Genomic DNA, 6000 nt, shown 5'->3' with positions numbered 1-6000 from the left:
TCTGTATTTGGGCAGAGAATCACATGGCAAGAAGAAGCCAAGATGCAGCTCAGGAGCTGCAAGCATATGGATGCAATCTGCCCAGTTTAACAACCACACAGACACACATTCCAGCACATAGAAACATGGCAATTCTTTTGTTCCCCCAAATCTGCTTGCCCTGTGGCAGTAGAAGGATGGTATGGGAAAGAATAGGAACATAGGAAACTATCTTGATAGCTGGAGGGATGACAAGAAAACTCGTATTTGTAGAAATATTTAGTCATAGTCCAAGCGCAGCCACCAGGGGGCAGTTTGAACCTGCAGGATTCCGGGGGGGGGGGGGCGTGCAGAGGAGAAGAGAGAAGAAAAGGGTACTATGGATATGCTATCCTAGCAGCTGTAGTCTGCTGGGATGTCTGACCTGCTAGGATTCTTCACTGAAAACAAAACTAGGTCAGGAAATGGTAGAAAAATCACAACCATTTGGTATGTGAAATTGAGAAAAGCATTGAGAAATACCAGCTAAGTAAGCTTTTAGATTGCAAAGCCTTGCCTTCTGTACTGGAAGAGAATGGGGATGCACTACAACAGTTAAGTAAGAATCCTTCCTGATGCCCTTTTTACTGTACGTTCATGACGATTCCTGCTCATTGATGGCATCGGGGTGGCACATGTTTTCAGTATTTTTTGTGCCTGCTCAAGTTTTTGGGTAGATATACTGCTTCATTTAGGGACGCGGATGGCGCTGTGGGTTAAACCACAGGGCCTAGGACTTGCTGTTCAGAAGGTCGGCGGTTTGAATCCCCGCAACGGGGCGAGCTCCTGTTGCTCAGTCCCTGTTCCTGCCTACCTAGCAGTTCGAAAGCACATCAAAGTGCAAGTAGATAAATAGGTACCGCTCTGGCGGGAAGGTAAACGGCGTTTCCGTGCGCTGCTCTGGTTTGCCAGAGTCATGCTGTACGCCGGCTCCCTCGGCCAATAAAGCAAGATGAGCGCCGCATCCCCAGAGTCGGCCACGACTGGACCTAATGGTCAGGGGTCCCTTTACCTTGTAGTGCTTCATTTCCACTTGGTGCATACCTTGTAGCTTCCTGCTGTAATCCTGTGACCTTTTATAACTTTTAATGTTCCACTTTATGTTTTTTGTCCTGCTTCTGCTGCGCTAGTGTGCACCTCTGAACACCAATAATGCAACCACATTGGGGGAGCATCACAGAACACCTAATGAAGCAGAGTAACGTGTGGATAGTCCAGTCTAAATCAATCGCTGATGCACTATTATTGCATCAAAAGACATATTGCGGAATACACCCACAAAACAATCCATCAGTCTGAATACCAACAAGGCAGCATCCTGGGACATCTTTCTGCCCACTCATTCCGTGGACTTGAAAGCAGAATCCCTGTTGGTGATCTTGTACATGCCGGCAACAGTGCATTTTTGTTTGAGTGCACACTGTTAACCCGGCAGTCGGGGGGGGGGGAATCCACCCCTTTGGTTCCCTTGATTAAATTTGTATAATTCAGCAGGAACAGAAAGGACAGCACCAGAGGGGCAAGGCTTCTGTTTTCTGCCATGGAAAGGTCTTCATTGCCATTCATTAAGAGCTGTATTAGCTCAGCAATCCTGCATACAGCAGGCATTTCATGCATAACAATATTTTGGCAGTCAACCAATCATCTTGATATTTTTGGGACTGGCAAAATTCCAGAAGTGTCTCTCCAGTCATAGATGTCATTTGTTGTTCACTCCCCCGTCAAAGCACTAGCTGGAGGTTTAGTCAAGATTCTTTCAGGTGACCTTTTATTTATTTAACAAGTTTATCCTCTAAAAAAAACTGCTTCGTGTTTTTTTTTTTTTAAGGTTTTTAAGGTTGCAGTTGTCCTTTATGTCTTTGTACAGCCTCCTTCCTTTACTCTGCAGAGCATTTTTATTTACAGGGATTAGAATCATAGCACCTGAAGGACTCCTGAAGGCCATTTAGTTCATCCTCCTGTTCCATGCAGGAAAACTGAATCCAGAGCATCACTATCAGAAGGATGTTGGTTATCTGTTCATCATGGAGACAGGCCCTGCATTCATTTTGTTAAGTCTTCTAAATGGCTGCACTGGGATCCATCTCCCCACCCCCATCAAATGTTTCACTGAGAAAAATACTGTGGAAAATTAATCCTGATGTTGCGGCGCCTAACATAAAGATTGGGTTTAAATCTTTTGTCTCCATGGGATCCACTGCATCTGAGTCTCCACCCATACTATTACAGTGGTACCTTGGTACTCAAACGCCTTGGTTCCCAAACACCGAAAACCTGGAAGTGTTCCGGTTTTCTAATGTTTTTCAGAAGCCGAACATCCGATGCCACTGTCGGCTATTGTTTCCAGGGTGCTTGCACTGTGCCTAGGTTCACTTACCCTCCAGCTGCTAAATTTAAAGGCCAGTCAGTGAGTGCTGCACTCTGCCGTGCAGGAAGTAGACAATCTGTTCACCTAGGAAAAGTAAATGTTGTTCTGAGCTGATTTTAAACTAGAAAAAAAATCTGTACTGTTCAACAATATGTATTTTCCATGGTGATTGCCTTATGGTGAGCTCATTTTCTTTCTGGGGAATAGAAAGCCTAGCTTCTGAACAGGATTGGATACAATTTATTTGTACCTTAAGAAATATCAGATATCTAGGTGGAAGTGCAGCAATAGAATAGATAGACAGATTTAACTAAAGTCATGGTGAACTAGAAAATATTTGCAAAACAAAAGAACAAACATTCTGGTTGAGTATATAGCTGAAGAGGACTCATGGGAACACAATGTCTGTGCTGAACATTTGCCCATTTTGATTTTTAGTATGAAATTATTATTATTATTATTATTATTATTATTATTATTATTATTATTATTATTATTATTTCCCCCAAAAAATACTGAGAAGAATGTCCATGTTTTTCAAATCACTTTACTGGAATTATTTCCCTACCACTGTTGCTTTGTGTACTTTCTCCACAGTGATTACTGAGTTTTCTTCCTGGGACTAGTTAGCTGGGCAGTCCTGGCTCCTGGCCAATCACAGCATCACAAGCGTTTATAACCAATCAGACTTAGCTATGTGCTGATGTGTCACTGAGGGACAATGAAGTAGCTTTTAGGAACCATTATCCTTAGTTTCAGTGAGTGAACACTATAGCAAAGCCCTTTTTCAAGATTGCTAAAAATAAATAAATAAAATACCAACTCAAATGTGTTCAGGTCAGCTCTGCTAACATAGTATTACGCCTATTGAAGTACAAGGTTTCCTACTACGCTCTGAAAGAATACAAAATATTTTCAACTTGGCATCTATATTTTTAGATACACATTACATCAATGGAGCTGTCATTTTCTTAGCTAGCTTTCTCCCCCTCAGTGAAGAGGCAAATCATCTCAGGCAGACAAAGAAGAACTCCTTTTTATCCTAAAATAGACCTGATCTTTCTTGAACAGTTATCAAAGTATGCTTTTAATGTTTCAAGAATGAATGAGAGGCTTTTACAATACCATCCTATGCATATTTACTCAGTAGTAAGTCCAACTGTGATCAGTAGGGCCAGTGGCGTAGCGTGGGGGGTGCCAGGGGGGCCAGCCGCACCGGGCGCAACATGGGCGGGGGGCGCGCTCGCACTAGCAGCTCTCTGCCCCTACTAAAATCCACGGGTTAGGGAGCCCGCGCTCGCTCGGCTTGGCGAGGAGGTCGCGGAAGGGGGAGAGCGAAGCCTTCTGCCGCGGGCAAAAAAAAGGAGAGGAAGCCGGGCGGGCGGGCGGGCAGGCGGGCTGGCTGGCTGGCGGGGGTCTGGCTGCGCCTGCTGCTGCCGTTGCCACTGCTGCCGGGGCTTTGACAGCTTGGCGAAGCGGAGGGAGAGGAGCTTTATGGTAATTGCGGCTCCCTCTCCACTGGCCGCCTGGGTAGTGAGCCGAGCCGAGCAGGGAGTCTGGCGAGGGGGCGGGAAGAGACTTTTCCACCTCGCCTGGTCAAAAAGGAGAGCGGAGTCTCCTCAGGGCGCCCTCAGGCAGGGCAGGGCAAGGCAAGCAGAGCAAGGAGGAGAGAGAGGGGAAGGGGGGGAAGCAGCCAGGAAACGCTGCGGTGTGGAGGAGGAATCAATTAAGGAGAGAAAGCGAAAAGCCTTGGAGAAACGGAAAAAAGGAAAGAAAAGAGGCAGCTCCAGGAGAGCGCGGGGGAAAGAGAAGCCTTGCTGCTGCTGCTTGGGAGAGTAAATTACTGTACTTGCCTTGCCCCAAGTTAGGGGGCGCAAATTAATTGCCTTGCCCTGGGTTAGGGGGCGCAAATTACTTGCCTTGCCCCGGGTGCTGATAACCCACGCTACACCGCTGAGTAGGGCTTACTCCTAGCCTAAAGTTCTTAAGAATACTTCCCAGGGAGTAAGTACTGTTGGACACGCTGGAGCTTATTTTCCCATTTCCCAATCTTAAAAGTTCAGCTCTATATGTTTCTGTAGTGATTAACAATTAAAAAAACCAACTGAAAATTCTTCAGCATTTTAATGTGATTTCCCCCCCTAATAAACCCATTTTTGTCTGCAGTTTAGATGAATGTACACATTTATGCAAGCAATTTCTCCCAGTATAATACATCTTTGCTATGTTTCAGGAAAATACAACCTTGATAAATTCAGCTTTAAGTGGTATCTGAAATGAATTTCTGCCCCATCCCTACTTGTGAGTAAGCTTGCATAGGATTGTGGTATTGGCCATTTGTTTGTTCTGACAAAATGGCAATAGATAAGGCAGGCTTTGCCTTGTTGACTAAACCTTCCTGGACATTTTGCCATTTCTTGCAAAAAAGCTGACAAAATGCATAGGAATGTCATGTGCGCCCAAGTATCATAATTAACTTATCTTTTCTGAGCTATTAAACAGCCACTGAGAACAGCAGAAAAAACACACAATGCGTCTCCACGTGGCTTGTGAAAACATATGGACTAATTCAATTTACAAGACTTAATTTCATCTCTTTACCAGCTCACTGTACCATTCATTTATGAAGCACAGCATCCCCTCCTGAAAGTAAGTGGCTTCAGGACCGGCTGGCGGTGCCAAATTGTACATCCTGGGTTCGTGTCCTACAAATGCACTGACGTCTGGAGCTAATAAGCTCATTAGGCATAAAACTCTACAGCCCACAACAACAAAAATTGGATAATTGGCTGTATATACGCATTAAACAATTTGCAGCTCTTATATTCACAGACCTATTTCCTTAGGGTTTAAGGGTTGTCTTGAGACCAGGAGCAGGCTGCTGTGCTCACAAGATGCTGCCTTGTTTCAGACACACCTTCAGAGAGCAGACACAGGAGATGCGGGGAAAAGACGGGATATGCCTTTCAGCAAAGTCATTGCTACGTTGCTTTATTTGGGTTGAAATCCCCTCAGGATCATGATCGCGTTAAACTGGCTGGCAGTCTGGCTGTATATACTGTGCTTAAGTTGCCAGGTAACCGACAGAAATAAAAATACATCAGTAACGTTCCTTGGGAAGCATAATGCTATTTTTATGTAAGCCAGCCTAGCAAATCAGGCTCCAAAAGTCATTAGGCCTCAAACAATTTAACATGCCAGTGTGTCCAGACATACAGTAAGTATGTTCCTTGTTTGCATACCATCCAATATCTCATGGGATAAAGAGAGAGATGCATCTGTACACCTCCTACCAAGGGTCACTGCCTGAGGAGGGCCTGTCCCCCATTACACATTGTTACACGCTCTTCTCTGTGTCGTCTGCTGTCTGTGATATTCATAAACCTTGAAATAGCCTGTCCTGCCCTTTCTTAAAAGCTAGGAAGAAGTCCGCTTTGCTGGTTGAAGGTATACAAGAGAGTCAACTCCTGGAATCCTTAGACAGCAGCCAGAGTCCAGATGTCCTAGCAGGACCCATGGCTCATGCCTATCTTGGACCCCTTTTTATATTTTATCTCTCTCTCTCCTGGTACTCTGAGTAGCACCAGGAGGCTGGCGACAGCTGCCATTTTCAT

The sequence above is a fragment of the Podarcis bocagei genome, assembly GCF_964188305.1.
Source record: "Podarcis bocagei genome assembly, chromosome: 9".
Taxonomy (NCBI): Eukaryota; Metazoa; Chordata; class Lepidosauria; order Squamata; family Lacertidae; genus Podarcis; species Podarcis bocagei.
The sequence above is the reverse complement of the archived record's forward strand: the minus strand, read 5'-3'. Positions refer to the sequence as shown.